Raw genomic sequence first — 26426 nt, forward strand, 5'->3', positions numbered from 1 at the left:
CCAGGAGGACTCAATACATCCAGACAAAGTAGCGCCGCCCTATCGGCCAGGAGGACTCAATACATCCAGACCTAGGAGCGCCGCCCTATCGGCCAGGAGGACTCGATACATCCAGACCAAGGAACGCCGCTCTATCGGCGAGGAGGACTCAACACATCCAGACCAAGGAGCGCCGCTCTATCGGCCAGGAGGACTCAGTACATCGAGACCTAGGAGTGCTGCCCTATCGGACAGGAGGACTCAATACATCCAGACCTAGGAGCGCCGCCCTATCAGCCAGGAGGACTCTATACATCGAGTCCAAGGAGCGCCGCTCTATCGGCCAGGAGGACTCAATACATCCAGACCGAGGAGCGCCGCCCTATCGGCCAGGAGGACTCGATACATCCAGACCAAGGAGCGCCTCCCTATCAGCCAGGAGGACTCAATATATCCAGACCTAGGAGCGCTGCCCTATCGGCCAGGAGGACTCGATACATCGAGACCAAGCAGCGCCGCCCTGTCGGACAGGAGGACTCAATACATCGGGACCTAGGAGCGCCGCCCTATCAGCCAGGAGGACTCGATATATCCAGAGCAAGGAGCGCCGCTCTATCGGACAGGAGGACTCAATACATCCAGACCAAGGAGCGACGCCCTATCGGCCAGGAGGACTCGATACATCGAGACCAAGGAGCGCCGCCCTGTCGGACAGGAGGACTCAATAGATCGGGACCTAGGAGCGCCGCCCTATCAGCCAGGAGGACTCGATATATCCAGAGCAAGGAGCGCCGCTCTATCGGACAGGAGGACTCAATACATCCAGACCAAGGAGCGCCGCCCTATCGGCCAGGAGGACTGAACATATCCAGACCAAGGAGCGCCGCCCTATCGGCCAGGAGGACTGAATACATCCAGACCTAGAAGTTCCGCCCTATCAGCCAGGAGGACTCGATATATCCAGAGCAAGGAGCGCCGCTCTATCGGCCAGGAGGACTCAATACATCGGGACCTAGGAGCGCCGCCTTATCGGACAGGAGGACTCAATACATCGGGACCTAGGAGCGCAGCCCTATCGGCCAGGAGGAGTCAATACATCCAGACCTCGGAGCGCCGCCCAATCAGCCAGGAGGACTCGATATATCCAGAGCAAGGAGCGCCGTCCTATCAGCCAGGAGGACTCAATACATCCAGACCAAGGAGCGCCGCCATATCGGACAGGAGGACTCAATACATCGGGACCTAGGAGCGACGCCCTATCAGCCAGGAGGACTCAATACATCAAGACCTAGGAGCGCCGCCCTATCGGCGAGGAGGACTCAATACATCCAGACCTAGGAGCGCCGCTCTATCGGCCTGGAGGACTCAATACATCCAGCCCTAGGAGCGCCACCCTATCGGCCAGGAGGACTCAATACATCCAGACCTAGGAGCGCCGCTCTATCGGACAGGAGAACTGAATACATCCAGACCTAGGAGCGCCGCCCTATCGGCGAGGAGGACTGAATACATCCAGACCAAGGAGCGCCGCCCTATCGGCCAGGAGGACTCAATACATCCAGACCTAGAAGCGCCGCCCTATCGGCCAGAAGGACTCAATACAGCCACACCTAGGAGCGCCGCCCTATCGGCGAGGAGGACTCAATACATCCAGACTTAGGAGCGCCGCCCTATCGGCCAAGAGGACTCGATACATCCAGACCAAGGAGCGCCGCTCTATCGGCCAGGAGGACTCAATTCATCCAGACCTAGGAGCGCCGCTCTATCGGCCAGGAGGACTCGATACATCGAGACCAAGGAGCGCCGCCCTGTCGGACAGGAGGACTCAATAGATCGGGACCTAGGAGCGCCGCCCTATCAGCCAGGAGGACTCGATATATCCAGAGCAAGGAGCGCCGCTCTATCGGACAGGAGGACTCAATACATCCAGACCAAGGAGCGCCGCCCTATCGGCCAGGAGGAATCAATACATCCAGACCAAGGAGCGCCGCCCTGTCGGACAGGAGGACTCAATAGATCGGGACCTAGGAGCGCCGCCCTATCAGCCAGGAGGACTCGATATATCCAGAGCAAGGAGCGCCGCTCTATCGGACAGGAGGACTCAATACATCCAGACCAAGGAGCGCCGCCCTATCGGCCAGGAGGACTGAACATAGCCAGACCAAGGAGCGCCGCCCTATCGGCCAGGAGGACTCAATACATCCAGACCTAGAAGCGCCGCCCTATCAGCCAGGAGTACTCGATATATCCAGAGCAAGGAGCGCCGCTCTATCGGCCAGGAGGACTCAATACATCGGGACCTAGGAGCGCCGCCTTATCGGACAGGAGGACTCAATACATCGGGACCAAGGAGCGCAGCCCTATAGGCCAGGAGGAGTCAATACATCCAGACCTCGGAGCGCCGCCCTATCAGCCAGGAGGACTCGATATATCCAGAGCAAGGAGCGCCGCTCTATCGGCCAGGAGGAATCGATACCTCGAGACCAAGCAGCGCCGCCCTGTCTGACAGGAGGACTCAATACATCGGGACCTAGGAGCGCCGCCCTATCAGCCAGGAGGACTCGATATATCCAGAGCAAGGAGCGCCGCTCTATCGGACAGGAGGACTCAATACATCCAGACCAAGGTGCGCCGTCCTATCGGCCAGGAGGACTGAACACATCCAGACCAAGGAGCGCCGCCCTAATGGCCAGGAGGACTCAATACATCCAGACCTAGAAGCGCCGCCCTATCGGCCAGGAGGACTGAATACATCCAGACAAAGGAGCGCCGCCCTATCGGCCAGGAGGACTCAATACATCCAGACCTAGGAGCGCCGCTCTATCGGCCAGGAGGACTCAATACATCCAGACCAAGGAGCGCCGCCCTATCGGCCAGGAGGACTCAATACATCCAGACCAAGGAGCGCCGCTCTATCGGCCAGGAAGACTCAATACATCCAGACCAAGGAGCGCCGCTCTATCGGCCAGGAGGACTCAATACATCCAGACCTAGGAGCGCCGCCCTATCGGCCAGGAGAACTGAATACATCCAGACCAAGGAGCGCCGCTCTATCGGCCAGGAGGACTCAATTTTCATCCAGACCTAGGAGCGCCGCTCTATCGGCCAGGAGGACTCAATACATCCAGACCTAGGAGCGCCTCCCTATCGGACAGGAGGACTCAATACATCCAGACCTAGGAGCGACGCCCTATCGGCCAGGAGGACTCAATACATCGGGACCTAGGAGCGCCGCCCTATCAGCCAGGAGGACTCAATACATCCAGACCAAGGAGCGCCACCCTATTGGCCAGGAGGACTCAATTCATCCAGACCAAGGAGCGCCGCCCTATCGGCCAGGAGGACTCAATACATCCAGACCTAGGAGCGCCGCCCTATCGGCCAGGAGGACTCGATACATCCAGACCAAGGAGCGCCGCTCTATCGGCCAGGAGGACTCAATTTTCATCCAGACCTAGGAGCGCCGCTCTATCGGCCAGGAGGACTCAATACATCCAGACCTAGGAGCGCCTCCCTATCGGACAGGAGGACTCAATACATCCAGACCTAGGAGCGACGCCCTATCGGCCAGGAGGACTCAATACATCGGGACCTAGGAGCGCCGCCCTATCAGCCAGGAGGACTCAATACATCCAGACCAAGGAGCGCCACCCTATTGGCCAGGAGGACTCAATTCATCCAGACCAAGGAGCGCCGCCCTATCGGACAGGAGGACTCAATACATCGGGACCTAGGAGCGACGCCCTATCAGCCAGGAGGACTCAATACATCCAGACCTAGGAGCACTGCCCTATCGGCCAGGAGGACTCAATACATCCAGACCAAGGAACGCCTCCCTATCAGCCAGGAGGACTCAATATATCCAGACCTAGGAGCGCTGCCCTATCGGACAGGAGGACTCAATAGATCGGGACCTAGGAGTGCCGCCCTATCAGCCAGGAGGACTCAATACATCCAGACCAAGGAGCGCCGCCCTATCGGCCAGGGGGACACAATACATCAAGACCTAGGAGCGCCGCCCTATCGGACAGGAGGACTCAATTCATCGGGACCTAGGAGCGCCGCCCTATCAGCCAGGAGGACTCAATATATCCAGACCTAGGAGCACTGCCCTATCAGCCAGGAGGACTCAATACATCCAGACCAAGGAGCGCCGCCCTATCGGCCAGGAGGACTCAATACATCCAGACCGAGGAGCGCCGCCCTATCTGCCAGGAGGACTCGATACATCCAGACCAAGGAGCGCCGCTCTATCGGCCAGGAGGACTCAATTTTCATCCAGACCTAGGAGCGCCGCTCTATCGGCCAGGAGGACTCAATACATCCAGACCTAGGAGCGCCTCCCTATCGGACAGGAGGACTCAATACATCCAGACCTAGGAGCGCCGCCCTATCAGCCAGGAGGACTCGATATATCCAGAGCAAGGAGCGCCGCTCTATCGGACAGGAGGACTCAATACATCCAGACCAAGGAGCGCCGCCCTATCGGCCAGGAGGAATCAATACATCCAGACCAAGGAGCGCCGCCCTGTCGGACAGGAGGACTCAATAGATCGGGACCTAGGAGCGCCGCCCTATCAGCCAGGAGGACTCGATATATCCAGAGCAAGGAGCGCCGCTCTATCGGACAGGAGGACTCAATACATCCAGACCAAGGAGCGCCGCTCTATCGGCCAGGAGGACTCAATACATCCAGACCAAGGAGCGCCGCCCTATCGGCCAGGAGGACTCAATACATCGAGACCTAGGAGCGCCGCTCTATCGGCCAGGAGGACTCAATACATCGAGACCTAGGAGCGCCGCTCTATCAGCAAGGAGGACTCAATACATCCAGACCAAGGAGCGCCGCCCTATCGGCCAGGAGGAGTCAATACATCCAGACCTAGGAGCGCCGCTCTATCGGCCAGGAGGACTCAGTACATCCAGACCAAGGAACGCCGCTCTATCGGCCAGGAGAGCTCAATACATCCAGACCAAAGAGCGCCGCCCTATCGGCCAAGAGGAGTCAATACATCCAGACCTAGGACCGCCGCTCTATCGGCCAGGAGAGCTCAATACATCCAGACCTAGGGGCGCCGCTCTATCGGCCAGGAGAGCTCAATACATCCAGACCAAGGAGCGCCGCCCTATCGGCCAGGAGGAGTCAATACATCCACACCAAGGAGCGCCGCCCTATCGGCCTGGAGGAGTCAATACATCCAGACCAAGGAGCGCCGCTCTATCAGCCAGGAGGACTCAATACATCCAGACCTAGGAGCGCCGCCCAATCGGCCAGGAGGACTCAATACATCCACGCCAAGGAGCGCCGCCCTATCGGCCAGGAGGACTCAACACATCCACGCCAAGGAGCGCCGCTCTATCGGACAGGAGGACTCGATACATCCAGACCAAGGAGTGCCGCTCTATCGGCCAGGAGGACTCAATACATCCAGACCTAGAAGCGCCGCCCTATCGGCCAGGAGGATTCAATACATCCAGACCTAGGAGCGCCGCCCTATCGGCCAGGAGAAGTCAATACATCCACACCAAGGAGCGCCGCCCTATCGGACAGGAGGACTCGATACATCCAGACCAAGGAGCGCCGCTCTATCGGCCAGGAGGACTCAATACATCCAGACCTAGGAGTGCCGCCCTATCGGCAAGGAGAAGTCAATACATCCAGACCAAGGAGTGCCTCTCTATCAGCCAGGAGGAAATAATACATCCAGACATAGGAGCGCCGCCCTATCGGCCAGGAGGACTCAATACATCCACGCCAAGGAGCGCCACCCTATCGGACAGGAGGAATCAATACATCCACACCAAGGAGCGCCGCCCTATCGGACAGGAGGACTCAATACATCCAGACCTAGAAGCGCCGCCCTATCGGCCAGGAGGACTCAATACATTCAGACCAAGGAGCGCTGCCCTATCGGCCAGGAGGAGTCAATACATCCACACCAAGGAGCGCCGCCCTATCAGCCAGGAGGACTCAATACATCCAGACCAAGGAGCGCCGCTCTATCGGCCAGGAGGACTCAATACATCCAGACCTAGGAGCGCCGCCCTATCGGCCAGGAGGACTCAATACATCCACACCAAGGAGCGCCGCCCAATCGGACAGGAGGACTCGATACATCCAGACCAATGAGAGCCGCTCCAGTGGCCAGGAGGACTGAATACATCCAGACCTAGGAGCGCCGCCCTATCGGCCAGGAGGACTCAATACATCCAGACCTAGGAGCGCCGCTCTATCGGCGAGGAGAGCTCAATACATCCAGACCTAGGAGCGCCGCCCTATCGGCCAGGAGGAGTCAATACATCCACACCAAGGAGCGCCGCCCTATCGGACAGGAGGACTCGATACATCCAGACCAAGGAGCGCCGCTCTATCGGCTAGGAGGACTCAATACATCCAAACCTAGGAGCGCCGCCCTATAGGCCAGGAGGACTCAATGCATCCAGACCTAGGAGCGCCGCTCTATCGGCCAGGAGAGCTCAATACATCCAGACATAGGAGCGCCGCCCTACCGGCCAGGAGGAGTCAATACATCCAGACCTAGGAGCGCCGCCCTATCGGCCAGGAGGACTCAATACATCCAGACCAAGGAGCGCCGCCGTATCGGACAGGAGGACTCAATACATCCAGACCTAGGAGCGCCGCCCTATCGGCCAGGAGGACTGAATACATCCAGACCAAGGAGCGCCGCCCTATCGGCCAGGAGGACTCAATACATCCAGACCTAGAAGCGCCGCCCTATCGGCCAGAAGGACTCAATAAATCTACCCCTAGGAGCGCCGCCCTATCGGCCTGGAGGACTCAATACATCCAGACCTAGGAGCGCCGCCCTATCGGCCAGGAGGACTCGATACATCCAGACCAAGGAGCGCCGCTCTATCGGCCAGGAGGACTCAATACATCCAGACCTAGGAGCGCCGCTCTATCGGCCAGGAGGACTCAGTACATCCAGACCAAGGAACGCCGCTCTATCGGCCAGGAGAGCTAAATACATCCAGACCAAGGAGCGCCGCCCTATCGGCCAGGAGGAGTCAATACATCCAGACCTAGGAGCGCCGCTCTATCGGTCAGGAGAGCTCAATACATCCAGACCTAGGGGCGCCGCTCTATCGGCCAGGAGAGCTCAATACATCCAGACCAAGGAGCGCCGCTCTATCGGCCAGGAGGACTCAATACATCCAGACCAAGGAGCGCCGCCCTATCGGCCAGGAGGATTCAATACATCCAGACCAAGGAGCGCCGCTCTATCGGCCAGGAAGACTCAATACATCCAGACCAAGGAGCGCCGCTCTATCGGCCAGGAGGAGTCAATACATCCAGACCTAGGAGTGCCGCCCTATCGGCCAGGAGGACTCGATACATCCAGACCAAGGAGCGACGCCCTATCGGCCAGGAGGACTCAATACATCGGAACCTAGGAGCGCCGCCCTATCAGCTAGGAGGACTCAATACATCCAGACCAAGGAGCGCCGCCCTATTGGCCAGGAGGACTCAATTCATCCAGACCAAGGAGCGCCGCCCTATCGGACAGGAGGACTCAATACATCGGGACCTAGGAGCGACGCCCTATCAGCCAGGAGGACTCAATACATCCAGAGCTAGGAGCACTGCCCTATCGGCCAGGAGGACTCAATACATCCAGACCAAGGAGCGCCGCCCTATCAGCCAGGAGGACTCAATATATCGAGACCTAGGAGCGCCGCCCTATCGGACAGGAGGACTCAATAGATCAGGACCTAGGAGCGCCGCCCTATCAGCCAGGAGGGCTCAATACATCCAGACCAAGGAGCGCCGCCCTATCGGCCAGGAGGACTCGATACATCCAGACGTAGGAGCGCCGCCCTATCGGCCAGGAGGACTCAATACATCCAGACCTAGGAGCGCCGCTCTATCGGCCAGGAGGATCCAATACATCCAGACCTAGGAGCGCCGCTCTATCGGCCAGGAGGACTGAATACATCCAGACCTAGGAGCGCCGCCCTATCGGCCAGGAGGACTCAATACATCCAGACCAAGGACCGCCGCCCTATCGGCCAGGAGGACTCGATACATCCAGACCTAGGAGCGCCGCCCTATCGGTCAGGAGGACTCGATACATCCAGACCTAGGAGCGCTGCCCTATCGGCCAGGAGGACTCAATACATCCAGACCTAGGAGCGCCGCTCTATCCGCCAGGAGGACCCAATACATCCAGACCTAGTTGCACAGCTCTATCGGCCAGGAGGACTGAATACATCCAGACCTAGGAGCGCCGCCCTATCGGCCAGGAGGACTGAACACATCCAGACCAAGGCGCGCCGCCCTATCGGCCAGGAGGACTGAATACATCCAGACCAAGGAGCGCCGCCCTATCGGCCAGGAGGACTCAATACATCCAGACCTAGATGCGCCGCCCTATCGGCCAGAAGGACTCAATACATCCACACCTCGGAGCGCCGCCCTATCGGCCAGGAAGATTCAATGCATCCAGACTTAGGAGCGCCGCCCTATCGGCTAGGAGGACTCGATACATCCACACCAATGAGCGCCGCTTTATCGGCCAGGAGGACTCAATACATCCAGACCTAGGAGCGCCGCTCTATCGGCCAGGAGGACTCAATACATCCAGACCAAGGAGCGCCGCCCTATCGGCCAGGAGGACTCAATACATCCAGACCAAGGAGCGCCGCTCTATCGGCCCGGAAGACTCAATACATCCAGACCAAGGAGCGCCGCTCTATCGGCCAGGAGGACTCAATACATCCAGACCTAGGAGCGCCGCCCTATCGGCCAGGAGGACTCGATACATTCAGACCAAGAAGCGCTGCTCTATCGGCCAGGAGGACGAAATTTTCATCCAGACCTAGGAGCGCCGCTCTATCGGCCAGGAGGACTGAATACATCCAGACCTAGGAGCGCCTCCCTATCGGACAGGAGGACTCAATACATCCAGACCTAGGAGCGACGCCCTATCGGCCAGGAGGACTCAATACATCGGGACCTAGGAGCGCCGCCCTATCAGCCAGGAGGACTCAATACATCCAGACCAAGGAGCGCCGCCATATCGTACAGGAGGACTCAATACATCCGGACCTAGGAGCGACGCCCTATCAGCCAGGAGGACTCAATACATCCAGACCTAGGAGCACTGCCCTATCGGCCAGGAGGACTCAATACATCCAGACCAAGGAGCGCCTCCCTATCAGCCAGGAGGACTCAATATATCCAGACCTAGGAGCGCTGCCCTATCGGCCAGGAGGACTCGATACATCGAGACCAAGCAGCGCCGCCCTGTCGGACAGGAGGACTCAATACATCGGGACCTAGGAGCGCCGCCCTATCAGCCAGGAGGACTCGATATATCCAGAGCAAGGAGCGCCGCTCTATCGGACAGGAGGACTCAATACATCCAGACCAAGGAACGCCGCCCTATCGGCCAGGAGGACTCGATACATCGAGACCATGGAGCGCCGCCCTGTCGGACAGGAGGACTCAATAGATCGGGACCTAGGAGCGCCGCACTATCAGCCAGGAGGACTCGATATATCCAGAGCAAGGAGCGCCGCTCTATCGGCCAGGAGGACTCAATACATCGGGACCTAGGAGCGCCGCCTTATCGGACAGGAGGACTCAATACATCGGGACCTAGGAGCGCAGCCCTATCGGCCAGGAGGAGTCAATACATCCAGACCTCGGAGCGCCGCCCTATCAGCCAGGAGGACTCGATATATCCAGAGCAAGGAGCGCCGCTCTATCGGCCAGGAGGACTCGATACATCGAGACCAAGGAACGCCGCTCTATCGGCCAGGAGGACTCAATGCATCCAGACCAAGGAACGCCGCTCTATAGGCCAGGAGGAGTCAATACATCCAGACCTAGGAGTGCCGCCCTATCGGCCAGGAGGACTCGATACATCCAGACCAAGGAGCGACGCCCTATCGGCCAGGAGGACTCAATACATAGGAACCTAGGAGCGCCGCCCTATCAGCTAGGAGGACTCAATACATCCAGACCAAGGAGCGCCGCCCTATTGGCCAGGAGGACTCAATTCATCCAGACCAAGGAGCGCCGCCCTATCGGACAGGAGGACTCAATACATCGGGACCTAGGAGCGACGCCCTATCAGCCAGGAGGACTCAATACATCCAGAGCAAGGAGCACTGCCCTATCGGCCAGGAGGACTCAATACATCCAGACCTAGGAGCGCCGTCCTATCAGCCAGGAGGACTCAATATATCGAGACCTAGGAGCGCCGCCCTATCGGACAGGAGGACTCAATAGATCAGGACCTAGGAGCGCCGCCCTATCAGCCAGGAGGGCTCAATACATCCAGACCAAGGAGCGCCGCCCTATCGGCCAGGAGGACTCGATACATCCAGACGTAGGAGCGCCGCCCTATCGGCCAGGAGGACTCAATACATCCAGACCTAGGAGCGCCGCTCTATCGGCCAGGAGGATCCAATACATCCAGACCTAGGAGCGCCGCTCTATCGGCCAGGAGGACTGAATACATCCAGACCTAGGAGCGCCGCCCTATCGGCCAGGAGGACTGAATACATCCAGACCAAGGACCGCCGCCCTATCGGCCAGGAGGACTCGATACATCCAGACCTAGGAGCGCCGCCCTATCGGCCAGGAGGACTCCATACATGCAGACCTAGGAGCGCCGCCCTATCGGCCAGGAGGACTCAATACATCCAGACCTAGGAGCGCCGCTCTATCCGCCAGGATAACCCAATACATCCAGACCTAGTAGCGCCGCTCTATCGGCCAGGAGGACTGAATACATCCGGACCTAGGAGCGCCGCCCTATCGGCCAGGAGGACTCAATACATCCAGACCAAGGAGCGCCGCTCTATCGGCCAGGAGGACTCAATACATCCAGACCAAGGAGTGCCGCCCTATCGGCAAGGAGAAGTCAATACATCCAGACCAAGGAGTGCCGCTCTATCAGCCAGGAGGAAACAATACATCCAGACATAGGAGCGCCGCCCTATCGGCCAGGAGGACACAAAACATCCACGCCAAGGAGCGCCGCCCTATCGGACAGGAGGACTCAATACATCCACACCAAGGAGCGCCGCCCTATCGGACAGGAGGACTCAATACATCCAGACCTAGAAGCGCCGCCCTATCGGCCAGGAGGACTCAATACATTCAGACCAAGGAGCGCTGCCCTATCGGCCAGGAGGAGTCAATACATCCACACCAAAGAGCGCCGCCCTATCAGCCAGGAGGACTCAATACATCCAGACCAAGGAGCGCCGCTCTATCGGCCAGGAGGACTCAATACATCCAGACCTAGGAGCGCCGCCCTATCGGCCAGGAGGACTCAATACATCCACACCAAGGAGCGCCGCCCAATCGGACAGGAGGACTCGATACATCCAGACCAATGAGAGCCGCTCCAGTGGCCAGGAGGACTGAATACATCCAGACCTAGGAGCGCCGCCCTATCGGCCAGGAGGACTCAATACATCCAGACCTAGGAGCGCCGCTCTATCGGCGAGGAGAGCTCAATACATCCAGACCTAGGAGCGCCGCCCTATCGGCAAGGAGGAGTCAATACATCCACACCAAGGAGCGCCGCCCTATCGGACAGGAGGACTCGATACATCCAGACCAAGGAGCGCCGCTCTATCGGCCAGGAGGACTCAATACATCCAAACCTAGGAGCGCCGCCCTATAGGCCAGGAGGACTCAATGCATCCAGACCTAGGAGCGCCGCTCTATCGGCCAGGAGAGCTCAATACATCCAGACATAGGAGCGCCGCCCTACCGGCCAGGAGGAGTCAATACATCCAGACCTAGGAGCGCCGCCCTATCGGCCAGGAGGACTCAATACATCCAGACCAAGGAGCGCCGCCGTATCGGACAGGAGGACTCAATACATCCAGACCTAGGAGCGCCGCCCTATCGGCCAGGAGGACTGAATACATCCAGACCAAGGAGCGCCGCCCTATCGGCCAGGAGGACTCAATACATCCAGACCTAGAAGCGCCGCCCTATCGGCCAGAAGGACTCAATAAATCTACCCCTAGGAGCGCCGCCCTATCGGCCTGGAGGACTCAATACATCCAGACCTAGGAGCGCCGCCCTATCGGCCAGGAGGACTCGATACATCCAGACCAAGGAGCGCCGCTCTATCGGCCAGGAGGACTCAATACATCCAGACCTAGGAGCGCCGCTCTATCGGCCAGGAGGACTCAGTACATCCAGACCAAGGAACGCCGCTCTATCGGCCAGGAGAGCTAAATACATCCAGACTAAGGAGCGCCGCCCTATCGGCCAGGAGGAGTCAATACATTCAGACCTAGGAGCGCCGCGCTATTGGACAGGAGGACTCAAAACTTCGGGACCTAGGAGCGCCGCACTATCAGCGAGGAGGACTCAATACATCCAGACCTAGGAGCGCCGCTCTATCGGCCAGGAGGACTCAATACATCCAGAACTAGGAGCGCCGCCCTATCGGACAGGAGGACTCAATACATCCAGACCGAGGAGCGCCGCCCTATCAGCCAGGAGGACTCTATACATCGAGTCCTAGGAGCGCCGCTCTATCGGCCAGGAGGACTCAATACATCCAGACAGAGGAGCGCCGCCCTATCGGCCAGGAGGACTCAATACATCCAGACCAAGGAGCGCCGCCCTATCGGCCAGGAGGACTCAATACATCCAGAAAAATGAGCGCCGTCCTATCGGCCAGGAGGACTCAATACATCCAGAACTAGGAGCGCCGCCGTATCGGCCAGGAGGACTCAATACATCCAGACCTAGGAGCGCCGCCCTATCGGCCAGGAGGACTCAATACATCCAGACCAAGGAGCGCCGCCCTATCAGCAAGGAGGACTCGATACATCCAGACCAAGGAGCGCCGCGCTATCAGCCAGGAGGACTCGATACATCCAGACCGAGGAGCGCCGCCCTATCGGCAAGGAGGACTCAATACATCCAGACCGAGGAGCGCCGCCCTATCAGCCAGGAGGACTCTATACATCGAGTCCTAGGAGAGTCGCTCTATCAGCCAGGAGGACTCAATATATCCAGACCGAGGAGCGCTGCCCTATCGGACAGGTGGACTCAATACATCCAGACCGAAGAGCGCCGCCCTATCGGCCAGGAGGACTCGATATATCCAGACCAAGGAGCGCCGCTCTATCGGCCAGGAGGACTCGATACATCCAGACCAAGGAGCGCCGCTCAATTGGCCAGGAGGATTCGATATATCCAGGCTTAGGAGCGCCGCCCTATCGGCCAGGAGGACAAAATACATCCAGACTGAGGAGCGCCGCCCTATCGGCCAGGAGAACTCAATACATCCAGATCTAGGAGCGCCGCCCTATCGGCCAGGAGGACTCAATACATCCAGACCAAGGAGCGCCGCCCTATCAGCAAGGAGGACTCGATACATCCAGACCAAGGAGCGCCGCCCTATCAGCCAGGAGGACTCGATACATCCAGACCAAGGAGCGCCGCCCTATCTGCCAGGAGGTCTCAATACATCCAGACCGAGGAGCGCCGCCCTATCAGCCAGGAGGACTCTCTACATCGAGTCCTAGGAGAGTCGCTCTATCGGCCAGGAGGACTCAATACATCCAGACCGAAGAGCGCCGCCCTATCAGCCAGGAGGACTCAATACATCGAGACATAGGAGCGCCGCCCTATCGGCCAGGAGGACTCAATACATCCAGACCAAAGAGCGCTGCCCTATCGGACAGGAGGACTCAATACATCCAGACCAAGGAGCGTCGCCCTATCAGCCAGGAGGACTCAATACATCCAGACCAAGGAGCGCCGCCCTATCGGACAGGAGGACTCAATACATCCAGACCGAGGAGCGGCTCCCAATCAGCCAGGAGACTCAATGCATGCAGACCGAGGAGCACCGCCCTATCGGACAGGAGGACTCAATACATCCAGACCGAAGAGCGCAGCCCTATCAGCCAGGAGGACACAATACATCGAGACATAGGAGCGCCGCCCTATCGGCCAGGAGGACTCAATACATCCAGACAAAGGAGCGCCGCCCTATCGGCCAGGAGGACTCAATACATCCAGACCTAGGAGCGCCGCTCTATCGGCCAGGCGGACTCAATACATCCAGACCTAGGAGCGCCGCTCTATCGGCCAGGAGGACTCAATACATCGAGACCTAGGAGCGCCGCTCTATCGGCCAGGAGGACTCAATACATCGAGACCGAGGAGCGCCGCCCTATCGGCCAGGAAGACTCAATACATCCAGACCAAGGAGCGCCGCCCTATCGGACAGGAGGACTCAATACATCAAGACCAATGAGCGCTGTCCTATCCGACAGGAGGACTCAATACATCGAGACCGAGGAGCGCCGCCCTATCGGCCAGGAGGACTCGATACATCCAGACCAAGGAACGCCGCCCTGTCGGACAGGAGGACTCAATACATCGGGACCTAGGAGCGCCGCCTTATCGGACAGGACGACTCAATACATCGGGACCTAGGAGCGCAGCCCTATCGGACAGGAGGACTGAATACATCCAGACCAAGGAGCGCCGCCCTATCGGACAGGAGGACTCAATACAACGAGATATAGGAGCGCCGCCCTATCAGCCAGAAGGACTCAATACATCCAGACCAAGGAGCGCGGCCCTATCGGCCAGGAGGACTCAGTACATCCAGACCTAGGAGCGCCGCTCTATCGGACAGGAGGACTCAATACATCCAGACCAAGGAGCGCCGCCCTATCGGACAGGAGGACTCGATACATCCAGACCTAGGAGTGCCGCTCTATCGGCCATGAGGACTCAATACATCCAGATCTAGGAGCGCCACCCTATCGGACAGGAGGACTCAATACATCCAGACCTAGGAGCGCCGCCCTATTGGACAGGAGGACTCAAAACTTCGGGACCTAGGAGCGCCGCACTATTAGCGAGGAGGACTCAATACACCCAGACCAAGGAGCGCCGCCCTATCGGACTGGTGGACTTAATACATCCCGACCACGGAACGCCGCTCTACCGGCCAGGAGGACTCAATACATCCAGACCAATGATCGCCGTCCTATCGGACAGGAGGACTCAATACATCGAGACATAGGAGCGCCGCCCTATCGGCCAGGAGGACTCAATACATCCAGACAAAGGAGCGCCGCCCTATCGGCCAGGAGGACTCAATACATCCAGACCTAGGAGCGCCGCACTATCGGCCAGGAGGACTCGATATATCCGGACCAAGTAACGCCGCCCTATCGGACAGGAGGACTCGATACATCCAGACCTAGGAGCGCCGCCCTATCAGCCAGGAGGACTCTATACATCGAGTCCAAGGAGCGCCGCTCTATCGGCCAGGAGGACTCAATACATCCAGACCGAGGAGCGGCGCCCTATCGGCCAGGAGAACTCGATACATCCAGACCAAGGAACGCCGCCCTATCGGACAGGAGGACTCGATACATCCAGACCTAGGAGCGCCGCCCTATCATCCAGGAGGACTCAATACATCCAAGCCAAGGAGCGCCGCCCTATCAGCCAAGAGGACTCAATACATGCAGACCAAGCAGCGCCGCCCTATCAGCCAGGAGGACTCAATACATCCAGACCAAGGAACGCCGCCATATCCGCCAGGAGGACTCAATACATCCAGACCAAGGATCGCCGCCCTATCGGCCTGGAGGACTCAATACATCCCGACTACGGAACGCCGCTCTATCGGCCAGGAGGACTCAATATATCCAGACCAATGAGCGCCGCCCTATCGGACAGGAGGACTCAATACATCGAGACAGTGGAGCGCCGCCCTATCGGCCAGGAGGACTCAATACATCCAGACAAAGTAGCGCCGCCCTATCGGCCAGGAGGACTCAATACATCCAGACCTAGGAGCGCCGCCCTATCGGCCAGGAGGACTCGATACATCCAGACCAAGGAACGCCGCTCTATCGGCGAGGAGGACTCAACACATCCAGACCAAGGAGCGCCGCTCTATCGGCCAGGAGGACTCAGTACATCGAGACCTAGGAGTGCTGCCCTATCGGACAGGAGGACTCAATACATCCAGACCTAGGAGCGCCGCCCTATCAGCCAGGAGGACTCTATACATCGAGTCCAAGGAGCGCCGCTCTATCGGCCAGGAGGACTCAATACATCCAGACCGAGGAGCGCCGCCCTATCGGCCAGGAGGACTCGATACATCCAGACCAAGGAGCGCCTCCCTATCAGCCAGGAGGACTCAATATATCCAGACCTAGGAGCGCTGCCCTATCGGCCAGGAGGACTCGATACATCGAGACCAAGCAGCGCCGCCCTGTCGGACAGGAGGACTCAATACATCGGGACCTAGGAGCGCCGCCCTATCAGCCAGGAGGACTCGATATATCCAGAGCAAGGAGCGCCGCTCTATCGGACAGGAGGACTCAATACATCCAGACCAAGGAGCGACGCCCTATCGGCCAGGAGGACTCGATACATCGAGACCAAGGAGCGCCGCCCTGTCGGACAGGAGGACTCAATAGATCGGGACCTAGGAGCGCCGCCCTATCAGCCAGGAGGACTCGATATATCCAGAGCAAGGAGCGCCGCTCTATCGGACAGGAGGACTCAATACATCCAGACCAAGGAGCGCCGCCCTATCGGCCAGGAGGACTGAACATATCCAGACCAAGGAGCGCCGCCCTATCGGCCAGGAGGACTGAATACATCCAGACCTAGAAGTTCCGCCCTATCAGCCAGGAGGACTCGATATATCCAGAGCAAGGAGCGCCGCTCTATCGGCCAGGAGGACTCAATACATCGGGACCTAGGAGCGCCGCCTTATCGGACAGGAGGACTCAATACATCGGGACCTAGGAGCGCAGCCCTATCGGCCAGGAGGAGTCAATACATCCAGACCTCGGAGCGCCGCCCAATCAGCCAGGAGGACTCGATATATCCAGAGCAAGGAGCGCCGTCCTATCAGCCAGGAGGACTCAATACATCCAGACCAAGGAGCGCCGCCATATCGGACAGGAGGACTCAATACATCGGGACCTAGGAGCGACGCCCTATCAGCCAGGAGGACTCAATACATCAAGACCTAGGAGCGCCGCCCTATCGGCGAGGAGGACTCAATACATCCAGACCTAGGAGCGCCGCTCTATCGGCCTGGAGGACTCAATACATCCAGCCCTAGGAGCGCCACCCTATCGGCCAGGAGGACTCAATACATCCAGACCTAGGAGCGCCGCTCTATCGGACAGGAGAACTGAATACATCCAGACCTAGGAGCGCCGCCCTATCGGCGAGGAGGACTGAATACATCCAGACCAAGGAGCGCCGCCCTATCGGCCAGGAGGACTCAATACATCCAGACCAAGGAGCGCCGCTCTATCGGCCAGGAAGACTCAATACATCCAGACCAAGGAGCGCCGCTCTATCGGCCAGGAGGACTCAATACATCCAGACCTAGGAGCGCCGCCCTATCGGCCAGGAGGACTCGATACATCCAGACCAAGGAGCGCCGCTCTATCGGCCAGGAGGACTCAATTTTCATCCAGACCTAGGAGCGCCGCTCTATCGGCCAGGAGGACTCAATACATCCAGACCTAGGAGCGCCTCCCTATCGGACAGGAGGACTCAATACATCCAGACCTAGGAGCGACGCCCTATCGGCCAGGAGGACTCAATACATCGGGACCTAGGAGCGCCGCCCTATCAGCCAGGAGGACTCAATACATCCAGACCAAGGAGCGCCACCCTATTGGCCAGGAGGACTCAATTCATCCAGACCAAGGAGCGCCGCCCTATCGGACAGGAGGACTCAATACATCGGGACCTAGGAGCGACGCCCTATCAGCCAGGAGGACTCAATACATCCAGACCTAGGAGCACTGCCCTATCGGCCAGGAGGACTCAATACATCCAGACCAAGGAACGCCTCCCTATCAGCCAGGAGGACTCAATATATCCAGACCTAGGAGCGCTGCCCTATCGGACAGGAGGACTCAATAGATCGGGACCTAGGAGTGCCGCCCTATCAGCCAGGAGGACTCAATACATCCAGACCAAGGAGCGCCGCCCTATCGGCCAGGGGGACACAATACATCAAGACCTAGGAGCGCCGCCCTATCGGACAGGAGGACTCAATTCATCGGGACCTAGGAGCGCCGCCCTATCAGCCAGGAGGACTCAATATATCCAGACCTAGGAGCGCCGCCCTATCGGCGAGGAGGACTGAATACATCCAGACCAAGGAGCGCCGCCCTATCGGCCAGGAGGACTCAATACATCCAGACCTAGAAGCGCCGCCCTATCGGCCAGAAGGACTCAATACAGCCACACCTAGGAGCGCCGCCCTATCGGCGAGGAGGACTCAATACATCCAGACTTAGGAGCGCCGCCCTATCGGCCAAGAGGACTCGATACATCCAGACCAAGGAGCGCCGCTCTATCGGCCAGGAGGACTCAATTCATCCAGACCTAGGAGCGCCGCTCTATCGGCCAGGAGGACTCGATACATCGAGACCAAGGAGCGCCGCCCTGTCGGACAGGAGGACTCAATAGATCGGGACCTAGGAGCGCCGCCCTATCAGCCAGGAGGACTCGATATATCCAGAGCAAGGAGCGCCGCTCTATCGGACAGGAGGACTCAATACATCCAGACCAAGGAGCGCCGCCCTATCGGCCAGGAGGAATCAATACATCCAGACCAAGGAGCGCCGCCCTGTCGGACAGGAGGACTCAATAGATCGGGACCTAGGAGCGCCGCCCTATCAGCCAGGAGGACTCGATATATCCAGAGCAAGGAGCGCCGCTCTATCGGACAGGAGGACTCAATACATCCAGACCAAGGAGCGCCGCCCTATCGGCCAGGAGGACTGAACATAGCCAGACCAAGGAGCGCCGCCCTATCGGCCAGGAGGACTCAATACATCCAGACCTAGAAGCGCCGCCCTATCAGCCAGGAGTACTCGATATATCCAGAGCAAGGAGCGCCGCTCTATCGGCCAGGAGGACTCAATACATCGGGACCTAGGAGCGCCGCCTTATCGGACAGGAGGACTCAATACATCGGGACCTAGGAGCGCAGCCCTATAGGCCAGGAGGAGTCAATACATCCAGACCTCGGAGCGCCGCCCTATCAGCCAGGAGGACTCGATATATCCAGAGCAAGGAGCGCCGCTCTATCGGCCAGGAGGAATCGATACCTCGAGACCAAGCAGCGCCGCCCTGTCTGACAGGAGGACTCAATACATCGGGACCTAGGAGCGCCGCCCTATCAGCCAGGAGGACTCGATATATCCAGAGCAAGGAGCGCCGCTCTATCGGACAGGAGGACTCAATACATCCAGACCAAGGTGCGCCGTCCTATCGGCCAGGAGGACTGAACACATCCAGACCAAGGAGCGCCGCCCTAATGGCCAGGAGGACTCAATACATCCAGACCTAGAAGCGCCGCCCTATCGGCCAGGAGGACTGAATACATCCAGACAAAGGAGCGCCGCCCTATCGGCCAGGAGGACTCAATACATCCAGACCTAGGAGCGCCGCTCTATCGGCCAGGAGGACTCAATACATCCAGACCAAGGAGCGCCGCCCTATCGGCCAGGAGGACTCAATACATCCAGACCAAGGAGCGCCGCTCTATCGGCCAGGAAGACTCAATACATCCAGACCAAGGAGCGCCGCTCTATCGGCCAGGAGGACTCAATACATCCAGACCTAGGAGCGCCGCCCTATCGGCCAGGAGAACTGAATACATCCAGACCAAGGAGCGCCGCTCTATCGGCCAGGAGGACTCAATTTTCATCCAGACCTAGGAGCGCCGCTCTATCGGCCAGGAGGACTCAATACATCCAGACCTAGGAGCGCCTCCCTATCGGACAGGAGGACTCAATACATCCAGACCTAGGAGCGACGCCCTATCGGCCAGGAGGACTCAATACATCGGGACCTAGGAGCGCCGCCCTATCAGCCAGGAGGACTCAATACATCCAGACCAAGGAGCGCCACCCTATTGGCCAGGAGGACTCAATTCATCCAAACCAAGGAGCGCCGCCCTATCGGCCAGGAGGACTCAATACATCCAGACCTAGGAGCGCCGCCCTATCGGCCAGGAGGACTCGATACATCCAGACCAAGGAGCGCCGCTCTATCGGCCAGGAGGACTCAATTTTCATCCAGACCTAGGAGCGCCGCTCTATCGGCCAGGAGGACTCAATACATCCAGACCTAGGAGCGCTGCCCTATCGGCCAGGAGGACTCGATACATCGAGACCAAGCAGCGCCGCCCTGTCGGACAGGAGGACTCAATACATCGGGACCTAGGAGCGCCGCCCTATCAGCCAGGAGGACTCGATATATCCAGAGCAAGGAGCGCCGCTCTATCGGACAGGAGGACTCAATACATCCAGACCAAGGAGCGACGCCCTATCGGCCAGGAGGACTCGATACATCGAGACCAAGGAGCGCCGCCCTGTCGGACAGGAGGACTCAATAGATCGGGACCTAGGAGCGCCGCCCTATCAGCCAGGAGGACTCGATATATCCAGAGCAAGGAGCGCCGCTCTATCGGACAGGAGGACTCAATACATCCAGACCAAGGAGCGCCGCCCTATCGGCCAGGAGGACTGAACATATCCAGACCAAGGAGCGCCGCCCTATCGGCCAGGAGGACTGAATACATCCAGACCTAGAAGTTCCGCCCTATCAGCCAGGAGGACTCGATATATCCAGAGCAAGGAGCGCCGCTCTATCGGCCAGGAGGACTCAATACATCGGGACCTAGGAGCGCCGCCTTATCGGACAGGAGGACTCAATACATCGGGACCTAGGAGCGCAGCCCTATCGGCCAGGAGGAGTCAATACATCCAGACCTCGGAGCGCCGCCCAATCAGCCAGGAGGACTCGATATATCCAGAGCAAGGAGCGCCGTCCTATCAGCCAGGAGGACTCAATACATCCAGACCAAGGAGCGCCGCCATATCGGACAGGAGGACTCAATACATCGGGACCTAGGAGCGACGCCCTATCAGCCAGGAGGACTCAATACATCAAGACCTAGGAGCGCCGCCCTATCGGCGAGGAGGACTCAATACATCCAGACCTAGGAGCGCCGCTCTATCGGCCTGGAGGACTCAATACATCCAGCCCTAGGAGCGCCACCCTATCGGCCAGGAGGACTCAATACATCCAGACCTAGGAGCGCCGCTCTATCGGACAGGAGAACTGAATACATCCAGACCTAGGAGCGCCGCCCTATCGGCGAGGAGGACTGAATACATCCAGACCAAGGAGCGCCGCCCTATCGGCCAGGAGGACTCAATACATCCAGACCTAGAAGCGCCGCCCTATCGGCCAGAAGGACTCAATACAGCCACACCTAGGAGCGCCGTACTATCGGCGAGGAGGACTCAATACATCCAGACTTAGGAGCGCCGCCCTATCGGCCAGGAGGACTCGATACATCCAGACCAAGGAGCGCCGCTCTATCGGCCAGGAGGACTCAATTCATCCAGACCTAGGAGCGCCGCTCTATCGGCCAGGAGGACTCGATACATCGAGACCAAGGAGCGCCGCCCTGTCGGACAGGAGGACTCAATAGATCGGGACCTAGGAGCGCCGCCCTATCAGCCAGGAGGACTCGATATATCCAGAGCAAGGAGCGCCGCTCTATCGGACAGGAGGACTCAATACATCCAGACCAAGGAGCGCCGCCCTATCGGCCAGGAGGAATCAATACATCCAGACCAAGGAGCGCCGCCCTGTCGGACAGGAGGACTCAATAGATCGGGACCTAGGAGCGCCGCCCTATCAGCCAGGAGGACTCGATATATCCAGAGCAAGGAGCGCCGCTCTATCGGACAGGAGGACTCAATACATCCAGACCAAGGAGCGCCGCCCTATCGGCCAGGAGGACTGAACATAGCCAGACCAAGGAGCGCCGCCCTATCGGCCAGGAGGACTCAATACATCCAGACCTAGAAGCGCCGCCCTATCAGCCAGGAGTACTCGATATATCCAGAGCAAGGAGCGCCGCTCTATCGGCCAGGAGGACTCAATACATCGGGACCTAGGAGCGCCGCCTTATCGGACAGGAGGACTCAATACATCGGGACCTAGGAGCGCAGCCCTATAGGCCAGGAGGAGTCAATACATCCAGACCTCGGAGCGCCGCCCTATCAGCCAGGAGGACTCGATATATCCAGAGCAAGGAGCGCCGCTCTATCGGCCAGGAGGAATCGATACCTCGAGACCAAGCAGCGCCGCCCTGTCTGACAGGAGGACTCAATACATCGGGACCTAGGAGCGCCGCCCTATCAGCCAGGAGGACTCGATATATCCAGAGCAAGGAGCGCCGCTCTATCGGACAGGAGGACTCAATACATCCAGACCAAGGTGCGCCGTCCTATCGGCCAGGAGGACTGAACACATCCAGACCAAGGAGCGCCGCCCTAATGGCCAGGAGGACTCAATACATCCAGACCTAGAAGCGCCGCCCTATCGGCCAGGAGGACTGAATACATCCAGACAAAGGAGCGCCGCCCTATCGGCCAGGAGGACTCAATACATCCAGACCTAGGAGCGCCGCTCTATCGGCAAGGAGGATTCAATACATCAAGACCTAGGAGCGCCGCCCTATCGGCGAGGAGGACTCAATACATCCAGACCTAGGAGCGCCGCTCTATCGGCCTGGAGGACTCAATACATCCAGCCCTAGGAGCGCCACCCTATCGGCCAGGAGGACTCAATACATCCAGACCTAGGAGCGCCGCTCTATCGGACAGGAGAACTGAATACATCCAGACCTAGGAGCGCCGCCCTATCGGCGAGGAGGACTGAATACATCCAGACCAAGGAGCGCCGCCGTATCGGCCAGGAGGACTCAATACATCCAGACCTAGAAGCGCCGCCCTATCGGCCAGAAGGACTCAATACATCCACACCTAGGAGCGCCGCCCTATCGGCGAGGAGGACTCAATACATCCAGACTTAGGAGCGCCGCCCTATCGGCCAAGAGGACTCGATACATCCAGACCAAGGAGCGCCGCTCTATCGGCCAGGAGGACTCAATTCATCCAGACCTAGGAGCGCCGCTCTATCGGCCAGGAGGACTCAATACATCCAGACCAAGGAGCGCCGCCCTATCGGCCAGGAGGACTCAATACATCCAGACCAAGGAGCGCCGCTCTATCGGCCAGGAAGACTCAATACATCCAGACCAAGGAGCGCCGCTCTATCGGCCAGGAGGACTCAATACATCCAGACCTAGGAGCGCCTCCCTATCGGCCAGGAGGACTCGATACATCCAGACCAAGGAGCGCCGCTCTATCGGCCAGGAGGACTCAATTTTCATCCAGACCTAGGAGCGCCGCTCTATCGGCCAGGAGGACTCAATACATCCAGACCTAGGAGCGCCTCCCTATCGGACAGGAGGACTCAATACATCCAGACCTAGGAGCGACGCCCTATCGGCCAGGAGGACTCAATACATCGGGACCTAGGAGCGCCGCCCTATCAGCCAGGAGGACTCAATACATCCAGACCAAGGAGCGCCACCCTATTGGCCAGGAGGACTCAATTCATCCAGACCAAGGAGCGCCGCCCTATCGGACAGGAGGACTCAATACATCGGGACCTAGGAGCGACGCCCTATCAGCCAGGAGGACTCAATACATCCAGACCTAGGAGCACTGCCCTATCGGCCAGGAGGACTCAATACATCCAGACCAAGGAACGCCTCCCTATCAGCCAGGAGGACTCAATATATCCAGACCTAGGAGCGCTGCCCTATCGGACAGGAGGACTCAATAGATCGGGACCTAGGAGTGCCGCCCTATCAGCCAGGAGGACTCAATACATCCAGACCAAGGAGCGCCGCCCTATCGGCCAGGGGGACACAATACATCAAGACCTAGGAGCGCCGCCCTATCGGACAGGAGGACTCAATTCATCGGGACCTAGGAGCGCCGCCCTATCAGCCAGGAGGACTCAATATATCCAGACCTAGGAGCACTGCCCTATCAGCCAGGAGGACTCAATACATCCAGACCTAGGAGTGCCGCCCTATTGGCCAGGAGGACTCAATACATCCAGACCGAGGAGCGCCGCCCTATCGGCCAACAGGACTCAATACATCCAGAGCAAGGAGCGCCGCCCTATCGGCCAGGAGGACTCAATACATCCAGACCAAGGAGCGCCGCACTATCGGACAGGAGGACTCAATACATCGGGACCTAGGAGCGCAGCCCTATCAGCCAGGAGGACTCAATACATCCAGACCAAGGTGCGCCGCCCTATCGGCCAGGAGGACTCAATACATCCAGACCTCGGAGCGCCGCCCTATCAGCCAGGAGGACTCGATATATCCAGAGCAAGGAGCGCCGCTCTATCGGCCAGGAGGACTCGATACATCCAGACCAAGGAACGCCGCCCTGTCGGACAGGAGGACTCAATACATCGGGACCTAGGAGCGCCGCCTTATCGGACAGGACGACTCAATACATCGGGACCTAGGAGCGCAGCCCTATCGGACAGGAGGACTGAATACATCCAGACCAAGGAGCGCCGCCCTATCGGACAGGAGGACTCAATACAACGAGATATAGGAGCGCCGCCCTATCAGCCAGAAGGACTCAATACATCCAGACCAAGGAGCGCGGCCCTATCGGCCAGGAGGACTCAGTACATCCAGACCTAGGAGCGCCGCTCTATCGGACAGGAGGACTCAATACATCCAGACCAAGGAGCGCCGCCCTATCGGACAGGAGGACTCAATACATCCAGACCAAGGAGCGCCGCCCTATCGGACAGGAGGACTCAATACAACGAGATATAGGAGCGCCGCCCTATCAGCCAGAAGGACTCAATACATCCAGACCAAGGAGCGCGGCCCTATCGGCCAGGAGGACTCAGTACATCCAGACCTAGGAGCGCCGCTCTATCGGCCATGAGGACTCTATTTATCGAGACCTAGGAGCGCCGCCCTATCGGCCAGGAGGACTCAATACATCCAGAACTAGGAGCGCCACTCTGTCGGCCAGGTGGACTCAATACATCCAGACCTAGGTGCGCCGCCCTATCGGCCAAGAGGACACAATATTCATCCAGACCTAGGAGCGCCGCTCTATCGGCCAGGAGGACTCAATACATCGAGACCGAGGCGCGCCGCCCTATCGGCCAGGAGGACTCAATACATCCAGACCAAGGAGCGCCGCCCTATCGGACAGGAGGACTCAATACATCCAGACCTAGGAGCGCCGCCCTATCAGCCAGGAGGACTCAATACATCCAGACCAAGGAGCACCGCCCTATCAGCCAAGAGGACTCAATACATGCAGACCAAGGAGCGCCGCTCTATCAGCCAGGAGGACTCAATACATCCAGACCAAGGAACGCCGCCATATCCGCCAGGAGGACTCAATACATCCAGACCAAGAATCGCCGCCCTATCGGCCTGGAGGACTCAATACATCCCGACTACGGAACGCCGCTCTATCGGCCAGGAGGACTCAATATATCCAGACCAATGAGCGCCGCCCTATCGGACAGGAGGACTCAATACATCGAGACATTGGAGCGCCGCCCTATCGGCCAGGAGGACTCAATACATCCAGACAAAGGAGCGCCTCCCTATCGGCCAGGAGGACTCAATACATCCAGACCTAGGAGCGCCGCCCTATCGGCCAGGAGGACTCGATACATCCAGACCAAGGAACGCTGCTCTATCGTCGAGGAGGACTCAATACATCCAGACCAAGGAGCGCCGCTCTATCGGCCAGGAGGACTCAGTACATCGAGACCTAGGAGTGCCGCCCTATCGGCCAAGAGGACTCAATATACATCCAGACCTAGGAGCGCCGCTCTATCGCCCAGAAGGACTCAATACATCCAGACCTAGGAGCGCCGCTCTATCGGCCAGGAGGACTCAATACATCCAGACCTAGGAGCGCCGCCCTATCGGACAGGAGGACTCAATACATCCAGACCGAGGAGCGTCGCCCTATCAGCCAGGAGGACTCTATACATCGAGTCCTAGGAGCGCCGCTCTATCGGCCAGGAGGACTCAATACATCCAGACCGAGGAGCGCCGCCATATCGGCCAGGAGGACTCGATACATCCAGACCAAGGAGCGCCGCCCTATCGGCCAGGAGGACTCAATACATCCTGACAAAGGAGCGCCGCCCTATCGGCCAGGAGGACTCAATACATCCAGACCTAGGAGCGCCGCCCTATTGGCCAGGAGGACTCGATACATCCAGACCAAGGAACGCCGCTCTATCGGTGAGGAGGACTCAATACATCCAGACCAAGGGGCGCCGCTCTATCGGCCAGGAGGACTCAGTACATCGAGACCTAGGAGTGCCGCCCTATCGGCCAAGAGGACTCAATATACACCCAGACCTAGGAGCGCCGCTCTATCGGCCAGAAGGACTCAATACATCCAGACCTAGGAGCGCCGCTCTATCGGCCAGGAGGACTCAATACATCCAGACCTAGGAGCGCCACCCTATCGGA

Source organism: Chiloscyllium punctatum, chromosome Y (assembly GCF_047496795.1).
Source record: "Chiloscyllium punctatum isolate Juve2018m chromosome Y, sChiPun1.3, whole genome shotgun sequence".
NCBI classification, from domain to species: Eukaryota; Metazoa; Chordata; class Chondrichthyes; order Orectolobiformes; family Hemiscylliidae; genus Chiloscyllium; species Chiloscyllium punctatum.